General features: G+C 41.4%; 1 long non-coding RNA gene across 7 annotated transcripts in view; it reads right to left on the reverse strand.

Moving 5' to 3' along the window:
* The window catches only part of LOC106019007 (uncharacterized), a 133,621-nt gene extending 119,599 nt beyond the window's left edge, over window positions 1–14,022 (reverse strand). For all 7 annotated transcript variants that reach the window (XR_011812482.1, XR_011812484.1, XR_001193487.5 and 4 more), the window contains exons 1-3: window positions 13,524–14,022; window positions 12,042–12,193; window positions 11,102–11,326 (exon numbers count right to left, since the gene is read on the reverse strand). This is a non-coding gene — a long non-coding RNA (uncharacterized lncRNA). The remainder of the gene's footprint in view (window positions 1–11,101; window positions 11,327–12,041; window positions 12,194–13,523) is intronic.
* Between the last annotated feature and the right edge of the window lie 781 nt (window positions 14,023–14,803).

A 14,803-nucleotide genomic window follows, 5' to 3' on the forward strand; every position in this document is an offset into this window, starting at 1 on the left:
TTAGCTAGGAAGTGAAATAATTAACCAGCAGAAAATGACAGTGAGATATGTTTTACAACATCTGCCTTTCTTTATTCAAGCTTTTTTGTTACAAAACAGTTAGGCAAACTGTTTTTAACCAGTACAGGGCCATGTATTACCAGGGGGAGGTGGAATCTTCCCTAGCCCTTCACAGACTTCACCATTTGTTTCTGATGCACAAAACACTCAAAATGAGTCAAAAATCTGTGTGCCTTGGTGGTGAAAATGGCCAGCTGTGCCTGGGGTGCACCAATACCTCTGCCAATGTCTGTATGTACTTCAGAAGACTAATGGGTCCTCTGAACACCATCACAGGATCAGGAGATGCTAGGTGAAATCCCAAAGCAGTGAAGTCCTTGGGAACACCTGCATTAAACTTTGGGTTCCTTCTCCATCTTCATTCTCTCTGTAGAAGCACTGCACAACCACAGAACTTCATGAAATCAAACTGAAGTTTACATTACTTAATTGTAAATCTTCTCACTCCTGTGGAGGGACCCCCAGTCCACAGGCATTCCTCCAAAAGAAACACAGCTCCTCATTTCTTGAAATGCTATCTTGCTCTACATCAAGTCCGATTAAATTTTCTCTCTTGGCAGTGCTGTATTTATCCACTGCAACACATGTGAAATTAGAACTGGAATACTTGACAAGTGTTTTCTTCCTCTAGCCATGAGGTAAAACAAACCGTGCTCCTCTGTAAATCCTTCCTGTAAGTGCACATCCAATTCCAAACACCACAATAGCTGCGGTGTTTTTTCCTGGAGAAAGATGGAGTTCAAGTCTTCTCATGGCATAGAGTTTAAATTAAATGTTTGAAAGAGGTGTCTCACTGGAGCTTGACAAAGATTTTGTAAAGATGCCCAAATCCTAGCAAGTTTAGATTTCAATATAATATATAAAACTTGGACTGTGTTTTCTAAGGTTAGCAAATTCTCCAGGCAGACTCGGGCTTTAGTTCAAGCAGATCTGGACTGATTTATACTTTGATATTATGCCCAAAACTATAATTAAGAAAGGTTTTCACTAAAACTAAGTGCAACTCAGTGAAGCGGTCTCATTTTTCCAGTGAGACAAGTCCCAATGCATTCACTCTGTAAAAGGAAGCAGGGGTGAATAAAGCTTCCCCACTGCACATTGAGATGACTGAAAAGAGAATCCAAAGACAATAAAGAATAACATGGCGCTCAGCCCAAGTGTCAAGATATGACACAGAAAACCAGCTTTGCCTGCATTTCTCCTGATTAATATTCCAATTCAAGCGAAGTACACATTTCAATCTTCAGATTTAAGCATAGCACTCTGGGATAAAGAGGTTTGGTACCTGGGAAGGCAGCTTCCCAGCAACATTCCTATTTTATTTTTCCCCTTTGATAATGAGGGGTGCAACTCACAGGAAACCAGATGCTCAGCTGGAACAGTCAATAGAGCACTGAAGTGAGCACTAACCTAAACCAATGGAGAGCTGTTGAACAGGAGTTTACCCCTACTGCAGAGGTGGTCCTACATCTTCTGACTGCCTCTCCAGTCCTCAGTGCCACGGTGAATCAAACCTGAAGGAAACTGAGTATAACAACTTTCACCTGACTCATGAAAACAGTCCCTCCAGGGGTCCAAGGGACCCTCCAGACTGAAAGAAACAAGATAGGATAGGACAGGACAGGACGCACTAGGGGCATTCGTATCAGTTCAATATGTGCTGTCGAAACAGCAACACACTACTAGCTCCTGTGCAGATTTTACTTTAGCAGCTTTGGTAATACCTCATCTCTAATCCCCAACTTGAGGTACCACACGGTACACTGACAGAAATAAAAATACCTTGCTATCACGTTTGATTTTAACATGTAAATTACAGCTATACACATGTTGAAACCCTCCACTCAATATCCCAAAGGAGTTTAAGACCAGCCAGCGAGTTTTAGGGGTGATGGTATACATAACCTGGTTTTAGGGCCTGCTCCAATCGTTATAAAAAAAATGTCCTCAGTATGAATTGGGCTGTATGTTTAAGATGTACTGATTCTTCATTATACTGCTTCACAGCATGCTGCCAGAAGTTGTAGTCTTCATTGTTTTTTCAAACCAAAATCTGTTTAGCAGTTCAATGGCATAATGTATTACATAGCAGAAGTTGAATTACTAATTATCTATTTAATTTATACAAAATTCTACCTCTGAAAATCTGAAAACGGCGATTTGCATATATATTGAGTAGAGTTGGCATTTAAAACTGCAGTCGAAGATACATATTAATGTTCAGTAACAAAGAACATAAATACGTAGGGGAAAAGGGAACTGAAACTGAGCTTCTTCAGTACCTACAATAACAGGTTCTTCAATCCTGACCAAAGTCTATAAACACATACTAAATGTAGATAAATAATACAAGATGTTATTAAGGTATTTCAGCTTCACTTTTTAAAGCACTACATTGCAGTAGACCAGGGTGACTAGTCTTCAGCAAGCCACTTAGGTGGGAAAATAAATAAATAAATAAACAAAATGGTTGTTTCTACCTCTTCTCATTGCTCAGGATGGACATTTCTCTCTGCAAAAGCCTTAAGAGTTTGCATTTATATTAATAGCACACTTACTGATAGTCATTATCAGTACCACCTATCTCAACGATACCCTGGGGTTTGGTTGCACAGTTCCTCTTCTCATATGAAGAGATGGGAGCTTCCTATGTCACCTTCTTCCTCCCTTTACAGATAGAGGGGTGCCTTAAAAGCACAACACTAAACTACACTGGAATCATGGGACAGCATCCTACGGATTTTGGTAGGCTTTCAGTCAAGACTTGACTCTAAATCCATACTGAAAAAAAAGCTGAAATTGTTTATTTTATCTTCAGTGGACTTCCTTTCGATTTAAATCCTTGCTAAGGAGATAATATTAGAGAGAAATTGTCTCAGATTGACCACACACAAATACACACACATGATTGTGTTAAAGGTTAGACAAAACCCTGGTTTATTTATTTATTAAACCAACTTTCACTTAAATATATTTACATAGTGGGTCCTGATTGAGTCATGTCTTTATAAAATGAAAAAGAAACACTCTTATCTCTGGTTTAAGAATAAAAAACACACCTGCTTTGCCTGAAATGCTCAGCGTGGTATTGCCAGTAACAGTACTTAGAAACATAACTGCTCAAATTATTCGCTATAATGGTGCCACGCTACAGTTCCCAGCAGAATTGGAATTGCTGAATGCTACAGTCTCCACAAGGAGCAAAATGGTAGCATGGTACTTATGTGAAAATTCACTAGGTTTCTGCTATCAAGGGAATAGTTTCCCCCTGTGATAATGCTAAACATAAAGCACGCTGAGTTTTAATGCTGCTGAAAATAAAATTGGTGTGAATAAGTGATTATTTATATAAAAAATGCGCAGTCAAGACATCTGCTACCGTCTCACTACTTTGCTACAGCGGGCTTATGCAAACTACTGCCCATTTGTGCTTGTATTTGTCCTGATACATTTGTCCTTTATCATCTAGAAGGACCACTGTCTGCACAGTGTTCTTATTTCATAAAGAGGAAGTGAGATACAACTACTTTTGGAGTAAGCTGTCCATTTGCAGTAAGTACAGTGAGAAGACCTGCTCCAAACACTGGAATGTTATTTGTCCTTTGCATTTGACGACCATGTTTCTCAGTCATTACTTGCAGCATTACCAAGAATTTAGAACAATGGAAACGTAGGCTGTAGCAGAAAATGGATTGAGTTTAATTTTCACTCTGTAAGTGGCCTCTTGTGCAAGTCATTGCAGCTCCCCATCCTCACAATCTCTGCTTCAACTGAAAATTCTTCAGAGGTAATGGCCATGTGAGAGATGATGCAAATATTAAGAGGCAATCTTCTCTGGGGATGCAAGGTGATGTTTTATACAAACACTAATGATACAGACTGTTCCTTTAACATGCCACAAGGGCTTTATATTAATTTTGATAGAGGATCTGGTATGTTGTTATTTTTCTAGGAAAGCAGTATCAATTTAAAAGTCATAAATGGGAAAATGAGTTTTGCTTATCTTGGGGTCTACTGCTGAAAAACATTATGAACCCTTCCCTCAAATTGTGAGTTGCCATCAGAAAATATACTTTTCACAGAAGTTTCTGGAAGGTTTAAGATTAGCATGACAGTTACATGGATAGATGGAAAATACTTTTGACATGCTTCTCTGCTAGAGCTTGATTCAGGAAAGCACTTCAGCATATGCTTGTGAGCTTTGCTGAAACAGAGCCCAGAAGTGACAGCCCTTTTGACAGCTTCCTTATAACTGAAGCAAATTAACCCTCTTGTGGGGCCCTCTCCCTGCCCTTGGCTACTCACACACATGATGGAACAGATACAGGGTATGACACAGCCTTGCAGTGCTGGGGGACTTGCACCTTACTGGAGAACAGCATCTACTTGCAAATGGCATAAGGGAGCAGATGGATGTGGCTCTTCCCCTTTGTTTCAAGCAGCACAGTCTGCTCCAGCTGAAAACAAACATGATTCTTACTGGTAAACAGTGATTTTAAACAGTAGCCCCATAAACAACAGCCTTACAGATGAAAGCTGTCTAATTCTCCCTTGATAGCATTTCAATAACACCACTATTGACTTGCCTACCCTATTGCATGCTGACAGAAGGAGTTATTTTGACAAGCAGAAAGAGAAACTTCAACTAGCTGCCTACCGACTACAAGTTATTTGTATTCTCTGATGTGTTATCTACTGGAAGCATGTGCCGAGAGCATTCATCTGGTAGAACAGACTCCCAAGAACTTAAGTTCTCCACAGTGTTCAAACTAATCAGCTCTAGTATCAGAATTTTTCATTAAAAAAAAAAAAAAATCCCATTTCAAGATACACATTGTCTGTGAACTGTGCCAGTCATGCACATAGACAGGTTCAGATTTCCCCTCTGTCTCCTCATTTCTGTCATCCCAATAATTTGAGTCTATTCCTTCTTTCTTATTATTCCTTCTTTCCTGAGAAGAGCTACTGAACTTGCATCACTCGCTTATCCCAGTGCAAAAGTCAGAGCCTGCATGGGGGGAGGTGGGACAGCATTTCTGCATTTTCTAGAGCTGTTCCATATATAAAAAGTTACCAACTTTTCTTTTTCTTTACTGTTGTCCCAACCTCCAAGCATCCCCAGAAACACATAATGATTCAATGACTGCGAGCATCGCTTCCATCCACAGAAACATAGAAAAGGCTGTGCACAATTGTCTTTTCCTTGTACTTTCAGGATTAGGAATTTAGTCTGCACTGACACAAGTCTGTAGGTAACAGAACTTAGGGTCTGCTTCTTAAAGAGAAAAAACAAGAGCTGTTGGAGGATGTGCTTTATGCTCCCCAAAGCAAAATTTAAAAGTCTCTATTGATCAAAGAGTTAACCGTCAAATATTACATCTTACACTGTAAAGGGGTGATTTATAAGAGACCTAAAGAAACTATAAAAGGAAATAATACTCTGACCTACTGCTTAACACTGGTAAGTCAACACACATAATGCTTGTTTAAAGCCCTGGTTCATGCGATTCCTGACAGTCGCCCTTATTGAGTGGCTGAAGCCCTCAGGTACAGACTGCAGTCTTATTCCCCAGCACTATCCCTTAATACCTGTCTAGATATAACACTCTTTTTGTGCTATCATTTTAATTGAATACTAAAAAATAATAGTTCACTGAATGCAAGATTTACTGTAACACATAAAAATAAAATGACAATAAAGTCATACACATAAATTAGGCGAGAAGCCCTGTAATCTAGTCTGTATCAATGCTGTATTTTCTTTCATGTCAATGTCTCATTCTTCATCTCCTTTGAAGTGCAATAAATTACCAGTATTGGTAAATATTTATATTCAGTTCTGCAGCATTGAGATACTGACAGTTAATATAAGTCTTCTAAAAAAAGAAACAAACCTTCCCATCTTCCTGAGACAACACAAGTATTTATCATATGTGCCTTTCTGATCATTTAAGTCTTTTGGGGAATGAGTTTTAGGATTATCTTTACTCTTCTCTCAACAACTTTTAGCTAAGAAAGCTACAACAAATTAGGACTCCGATAGCCGCATACATACCAGCTAAAATCAATAGCTTTAATTTTCACATTTAAACCTACAATTTTCATCTGACAGGCTCAGCAGGTTTTAATGCACACAACAATTTACTTTTACTGTTTTAATTGTTTTTAGTCAATCACTTTTATTGCTTCTCTGCATCTGACTAAACAAATTAATAGAGCTATGTTCATAAATGATTACTTGGTGAAATGGCTTAGTAGATACATTTGCCAGTTTCACCTTCGATTACTGCCAACATTAGTAATATTTATACCAAAAGGTACACTTATTCAGGTCCTATAATTAAGTGAGCAACAGGATCAAAAATAGCCAAAAAAATCTATTTTGTGAGCTCCACAGTACCAAATTTCATCTTTCTAGCAGCATTGTCTCCAGGACAAATGAAGACCTGCCTGCAGAGTGGGCCAAGAGGCTCCTTCTGGATCACAGACGGACTCCTGCTTATATTCTTGCATCACCTTTTGGTTGAGAAAAAATGGTGCAGGTACTCACTGAAGCAGGAGATTCTGATGCACTGAATGAAACCCAGAGTCAATCTGATGGATCCGCAGCTTTTCTGTCTAAATTTAGATGAGTAAGGCTCACTTGGCCAGAAAGAACACACAACCTTTCCACACACACAGGTTACCCTAGCCAGCCAGCTAGAAGGACCTTCACCTGAGATGCTCAAACCCTGAACTCTAGATCTTGTTCCTTAATTCCAATTTTATTTAATCTAATGGGAGAGACCACCATAGAAACAGAAGCTAAAACCAAACATTTTGGTGTCTTTCAAGAGGCAGGCAGGAGAACACCACTGAGAACAGCCTCCAGCCCAGGCTTGGGTCTTTTGCCAGCAGAATGAGAAGGGCTTAAGACTGGGCCACAAACACCGTGAGGGAGAGGCCCTGAGCAGCAGGGAAACACCCCGGGGACCACGGAGCACCCCATGCTGAGCACAGACCCACACGCCTGGCTCTCCACAAGCACCCAGACACGCTCCTCCAGCAGTTCGGTGCTTCAGCCACAAGTAACGTGCCCATTCCTCCTTCTGCCCACACCTACTTTATCACCACTTCTGTGGTACATTGAAGACTAAGCAAACACATCTTATGATTTTGGGAGAGTCAGTCCTTTCCTGTCATTATGTTTGTTAAACAATAAACATCTTGCCTTGTGAGAGGGGAAATATTTACTTACAAAGCTCTCCTGCCCACATTTTCTGAGTGTGTTCCATCTTCTGATTAGCCCCAGAGTACTAAACCAGCTGCTGCTTTTGTAGAAAAGCTAAAAATGATTCTACATTGGTCAAAACTGCTGACATCAAACTAGTTTTTCTTTTAATATTCCTACATTATATCACTCATATTTGATTTAAACCTTCATTGTACACATGCCCTCGGAACCATTCTGGGTTTAAAGCTGTAGGAAACTGATAAACTGCATAGCATGGTCAAAAGGCTTTTTACTACTCTTTTAGAAACCTGCATAATGTTATATGAAAGAGCCCCGATTGCTGGCTGAGGCTGCTAGGTACCTCATGAATATAAACCAAATATATTAATTCTTTCAGTCCTTAAGCTACCAAGCCAACACTCTACTGCAACAATAGGAAAATCATAAAAAGTATGTATTGCATCAGGAATGTGTTGTACCACACCTGTAAACTGCGAAGAATGACTCTGTTTATCTCCTGTTGAGGTCCATGCAAAAATGCAATTCAGATTTGTTTCAGGGCTCCCCATTTTCCTTGAATCAGTTCCTCAGTCTAAATAGATATCACTCTTATTTTAAGTTGCTTGGGATTGAACAGTTTCAGACCCACATGCAGTTTTCACAAACACTCCCCTTACTTATGTTTGGATGGCATACCCTAGAGTACGCCCATGTTCAGGACTCTTCAATAAAAAGCTAAGTCTAAGAATGCTAAATAACCTTATCTTCCATCACAGATTATCCGAGCTGCTGCTGCTCTCAGCAGAGACAGCAGGAAGAGCAGATAAAGCCAGAGGTGGGAACAGTACATCCACCCACAGCCAAATACATCCCTTTTGATCAAAGTCAGCCACTGCCCACCACAGCAGAGAGAAGTGATCAGCAAACCCACAGTCACGACAGCCTGGGCACATCTGTATTCCTGTGAAAGAGAGCTAGCAAGGGGTCATCTTAACTCTGCACCCTGTATGGCAGTGCAAAGGAGAAAAAAAAAAAAAAAAAAAGCCATTTACTCATTTAGTTTTTTGCTGGCCAACGCCCTTGGGTGTCCCACAGAACCTTTTGCAGAATGACTAAAATGGTATCCGAGTGTGACCCTGAATTACTCTGTACAAAACGCCTACGTGTACCATTGGGATGACCCATTTGCACTTTTCACATGGCCCAACTAAAGTACTGTTAATATTTCCATCACCTAATGACAGCATTTCATAAACTGACAGAGAATTAGTGGGACAATCTGATTTTAAAGGCCAGTTTTCAAACAAGACCAGGCCTGTTGAAGCACTGTTCTTGATCACTTGTCCTATGATACCAGAAGACCCCAACCTAAAATCAGGCTAAGCTGCACCAGCCATACCATGCAGAAAAGCCTTTAGGTCCCTGTCAATACAGCCCAAATAAATAGGACAAGCAGGACCAGGCAATTAAAATAAATAGTTTGCCCCAGGACACATAGAAAGTTTATGTCCAAACAAAGAAGCAGATACAGACTTCTTGATTTCCAGTCCCTTACATTCAATGTCATCCCTTCTCACTCTAAAAAATAACTACATGAGAAGCAAGGCATCAGCCCACAGCGTTACTGTCAGGCAGCTCTCCCAGGAAGGCAGAGCTACACCGAAGACCAACCTGGCCCACGGGATTGAGGTGGGGACAGAAGCCAAGGCTAAAACTTGCTTGAGTTTTTGAGAAGTTCACTGCTTGGCAAGAGCCTTCCTTCTGTCTCATCTACCTGAAATGGAAAAGATTTGACATCGTGCACCATGCCAAGCCCCCCCACACGTTCAATAAACTTTTACAGAGATATTACAGGGCGCATTCCTAACACACACATTAATATATTAGGAACACATTGTTTTCTTCCCCCCACCGAACTCCCTCTAGCATAGCAACTCATATGCAGCACAGAGCTCACTATAAAGTAGCCAAAATAGATGAAGAAAATCACATCCAAGCTGTAAATCATATCAGCCCATTGCAATTAAACACATTCAAACTCTAAATCCCAGAAAATAGACTTTGTAATGATACAATTGCTGACTGCATCTACCAAAAACTCTACTGCTGCCCTTCAAACGTGCTCTCCATTGCTAAGCACGCAGAAGCTACTTTACTGCCAATTCTTCCACTGATGGCACATTTTATTGACAAAATACAGCTGAGCCACCTAAAGCAATTTCAGCTACAGAGTAACCTTTCACACAAGAAGCTAACCAGCTCTTTCATCCATTTGCAGTAGGTTTAGATTAGCAAACACCACACACAAATTCAGATCCTTTGAACAGCCTCGTGTCAGTTGACGGTTAAGGACAGGGTAATGCTGTAACAGTATTTTATTCTCCGAGTTCTGGGAAGCAAAGCCCTCTTTCCTCAAAAGTAAGAGGTTTGGATTCCCACTCCACCACAAACTATTTGATCTACACACGTTTTCTCCCCTTTTCCAGTTTCCCCTTTTATTGTCTCACTGCTTTCCACATCATAAGTTTCTCTTACACTTCTTAGTTTAAATAATGCCATTAGAAAAAAGAAAAGTTTCTGTTTTCCCAGAGGCTTAAAAAGTACCAGATGTACACAAGTTCATCAGGAGCACAACCCTTGGCACTGGCATTGCTATGCATAACAGCTAGATAGCAAAAGGGAGGCTGTGCTGCCACAGTCAGCCAAATTCCCCATCAAATAAATATTATCACTTCTAAAACCAGGAGGCTGCTGCATAAAATTCTCTTAAATACAGCTGTATAAAGGGGGAAAGAATTTGCTCTGTATTATAGAACAAATCACAAATCATAAAACATGTCAAGACTCAGAGTTCTGCATTAGAGAAGTTTGTTAGGAAGATAAAGTTTTAGAAACTGTTTTTACTGGGCTTAATCCTGCATTCCTGTCAAGTGTGTCCTTCTCGTGAGTTTGTCTGATCAAAGATCTTACGGTTGACCTCTCAGATTTTGTCCATCGATCACTCCAAGTGTTAACTCAAAGTGTCAGTTTACTACCAGCTGCTCTTAACATCTGTCCAGTGCTGCCCTGCCCTCTCCAGTTCTGTGTGCGTGGAGAACTCCAGGGCTTGGTGGGAAAGGGCAGAGCCCATTGAGCAGCACGTGTCCCACAGACTCCTGCCTAAAGCACTCGCTCTACCAGGCAGCCTGATGGAAGAAGAGAAATTCACTAATGTGTTTGTGGCAGTGTAAACCCCAAGCAGACTGCTACAGAAGTGCAGCTGAGCAGTGCCTGGCATCACCCTGCAAGTTTCCACAGCATCATTAGGCACCCACAAGTGCAAATACCTACCGCATGAAAGCAGCCAGAGCCTCGCACGAGCAGCTCGTGTGGTTTCAGCTCCATTCTCAAACAGAGAGCACGCACAGGAGTGCCAGACACAGCAGCTAGCAATCTGCCACTAATTGCAGAAGAATGATACATCTGCAACAGAGATTTATCCCTGCAGAAGGTGCTACATGGGGAAATCATTTCAGCCACAGGAGGTTGGCTGACTTCTCTCAGACTTTTTAATTAACCCCATGAAAAAGAATTCAGGACTCACACCTAAGACCCCTCTAGGGTTCACAGATCAAACCCAGTTTGTTTCAGGATGTACAAGCAAGCTGAAGCTGCTGCTATCCCAGATGAGCTGTTTTATTCACAGCTCAGTTGGAAAGAGCAAAACCTGGTTATTTATTCCTACATGCTAGGAACCAACCTAAGTCACAGTTAAAAATAACACCAAAATCAAAGCAAGGTCTGACAGCAAAATGCCACATAAAAAGAACAAATCCATACGGTACTTGCCCAGGCCTGGAAGGCACACGGAGCAGCAGAAGTCGGGGAGCACACAGGGTAGGTCGTGCTATCACACCTGATGGCCGGATACTTGTTTCTCCTGGCTGTGCAGCCGTACCAGGTCACATACAGCGAGCTCAGACACTTGTTGCACGGCTCTTTTGGAGATCACAGATGCACCAGATGGCTGGCAAGAGAGCTCACCTGTTCCTCTGCCTGTGCTTTTCAGTTCACCTGCACAACATCAAAACATTTATTTTAAGCTCCATGAACCACATGGTTCATACCTTTTTTTTTTTTTTTAAATGTACTCCACTTCCCCAAGGTCACCTTGTTACTTTCTGCATAACCCAATGGTAACACAACAATTCTGTGCTGGGCCTGAGAAACCACTGCAAAATTGCTTGCTAATGACTCATGAGGAAAATATACTTCTGTTTGGAAGCAAGTGTGCTAGTTGTGTTCCTTCTCTCATTAACAAAAGCTGATCAAAGCCACACTGCTCCCTCAAGATGTTGCACTCCTTAAGCTACTGCAGCTTCCTAAAAGACAGCAGTGGCTTACACACAAACAACTAACACATGACAGACCATTTTCAAATAACACTGAGGGGAAGGCTGTTGATCTTTCTGTGATCTGAAGGTCTGGCCAGACCAGAACTACTCAGCCCCAATTCAGCTGGAGTCATTTCAGAGCCATACTTCTTTTCTCCTTCCCATTAGAGCAGGGTGCACCTCCCCAGCCCCAGTGAAGAGCAGATGCTTTTCATCAGAGCACCTCCACGGTCCTTTCCTCTTGTTTCACACAGGGTGCCCCATGACCAAGGAGATGAGGCCTACAGTTAAAATCCCCCCTTGGTCAAAAGGCACCCAACCCTGTGCCCAGGATTACAATGTATTGTTATTAGAAGTCTTGCTCCCCTCTCTCCTTCCAAACCCACATCTCTCACCTGCTTGGTTAGCGTCCCAGCCGTTTTAGTAATGCATCACAGCTCACAGCTTTCATTCTGGCAAAACCAGAAAAGGCAGGTTTCATTGAATGGAAAACAGCAGCTTGATTTTCACTAAGAAGGTCAAGGACAAGACATCATCATCATTACCCCTACAGAAACAAGAGAAAATTATTTATTTATTTTTTATTTTTTGCAGAAGCCCAGCCTCTTTCTATCCTTCCCCAGTACTGTGAGGCTGACGAGTTTCTACTGCTACCAGCTGGCAGGCACACTCCCAGCTGATGGAAATTAGATGGTAGTAGTGAAGATCTTCTCTACATACTCATGTGAAGAAAAGGGTTGATTTCAAAGTCTTTGCTTTCTCATCGACAATTTTTTTTTTTTTATTTCTAGCTTTATTTGTATTACTGTAGAAAGTTGTGACTAGCCTATTTTATAAGCGCCTGAGGATACGCTGCTAGGCATTACAAAAATACTGACCCTGTTACAGAAATGTTGAAAAAAATGCAAAGATTAGGTTAATGTTTTGCATTATGTTCCTAAATTGGAAGTTAATTTTATTATTTAAAAATCATGCAAGAATGTAGTAATATTAAAGTTGAAGTTTCCACTGTAAACATTTTAAATGGATGGGAAGAAAAAAAAATCATGTTTAAAAGCTAGCAACTTAGCAACTACAGAATAACTTGATAATTCTCCAGGTTCAGACACAAAGACACGAGACAGCTCTACGTGCCTACAGAGGGTATTTACTCTGAGAAAGCCTGCCCAAGGGTTGTGAAACAACAGAGTCCTGCAAGAGTACCTCAGTAATGCAGAACTGCTGTGTTTAGAGAACAACGCGCGGATCACATAGCCAAGACTTCTATTTTAGCAGCGTAGCGGCCAGATTTCCAAACAAAGACTCTGCACCTAGTTCTAGTCCTTGCCACACACAGACCCCTCTGAGTACATATATTTAAACAAGACAGCCAAGACCTGCAGTTAGAAAGAGAGATCTGAAGAGGAGGGCCTTTGGTACATGAAGCACAGCTCTTTGACTGAGTTGAAAGTCAAAGAGAATGTAGAAAGGAATAAATAATCAAAGGAACAGAAGTAGAAAGAAGCTGATAAGACTCTGAGAGGTACAGAGGTATTCTGATATTCCTAGAGCACCAACAAAGCAAGGCATTTCTTCTGTTGTTGAAAGTAGATTTTGTTGTAAACTACAGTATTACATAGAAAGAAATGCCTCGTAGTAACAAAAGTTTTGTATTGTCCACACGATTTTAATTTATTCCCTATACAACCGGAGAATCAGAGTTGTATGCATTTAGAAAAAGAAAAAAAAAAGAGCAGGTTTGGGCATCACCCAAAAGCACAGTGATCAGAGCAGTTACTTCAGTTGGGAAACGACAGATGTCAACATCCTGCTCCCAAGTTGTTCTGGATTTACTTGAATCACTCCTAGCATAAAACATGGAGTGTGCAGTCATTTACCTGGGACTGGTGTGGAGTGAGGAGGCCCTGGCACCATCACATCTGAAGGCAGGGTCCTAGGTGTGGAAACTGCATGGAGTGAGGCCCATGTAAACACAGACAGTCCTTCCTCGCTAAGGTTCCCAAGGAGATAACCAGTGCCAGTGGAAAGTAGGAGTCGCTCTCTGTCTTACACATAAACAGTCATTTACCTTGACAGAGAACCTAGCCTGCCTCCTTAGCATCTGTACAAGTTATTACTAAAGTGGAACACAGACCCACAAGTTCAGAAAAGAGTACCCAAAGTAATTGGGATTGATTTATAAGCAAAGATAAAAGTAAATATGAAACAGGTGAGGGGAGTGGCTCCAAGGGGAAAGATTTGGCACCTAAAAATGCATGCTAGAAGAACCAGGAAACTTTTAAGTATATCTTGGGGAAATGCGATGAAATAGTTTATGAAGAACACCGGGAAAAGAAAAAAACAATCCTGACAGGCAAATACCTGAGAGAGCAGAATTGTCTAAAACATCTCAAGCAACTGAGCTTTATCACATCTCTTCTGAAACTAGAGTTGAAAATGCTTTAGGTAAGGAAAATAAGAGATAAAAAATAAACTATCTTGGGACAGCATCAGCTGCATCACTTACAACTACCCTGGCACCTGGCCTCTTTCTCAATTGTCTTCTAAATCCCTAACTCCTCTTCCTAAGCACTGTGGGCAGAAAGAATAGATCATAACCTTCTTTTGGAAGCACATCATGCTGAGAAGCTTTCTGTTATTCAAAGTGATTTCACGAGACCCCTTCCACTTGCTGCAATTGTTTGTGTAACTTGGAGGACTGTCAAGAGGACGACCACAGGTGCAGATGTGGCACACCGTGTCCCTTCCCTCAGTTTCTTGTAGCACACTGCTTCTGAATCCTTGCCGGGACTGGTCCAGCTTGAAGAAAGAGGAATTTAACTAGCACCCTGCTGTAGCCTGCAGCCATAGCACCTCCACCTGTGGGCTGGGAAGGAGCAAAGCCTCCGAAATGCTCCTTCCAGGGCGGTACCCCTGTACCATCCCGGTACATGTTCTGTGTTGTAAATGCTACATCGGAGCGTTTATTTACTCTAAAGCTCCACCTCCTGGAGGCATGGGTTAATACCGAGGCCGCCTATCTTTCACTTGGAAGGAGGGTGCAGGCTAAAAGCGTGCAAAGGTGTGAAACTTAAAAAGTTTGGGGCAAGATTTAAGACGGCACGAGCGCCCCAGGTTTGTGAGGTAAAAAACACAGCCAAATCAATAAATAAACGAG

Source organism: Anas platyrhynchos, chromosome 13, assembly GCF_047663525.1.
Source record: "Anas platyrhynchos isolate ZD024472 breed Pekin duck chromosome 13, IASCAAS_PekinDuck_T2T, whole genome shotgun sequence".
Classification (NCBI taxonomy): Eukaryota; Metazoa; Chordata; class Aves; order Anseriformes; family Anatidae; genus Anas; species Anas platyrhynchos.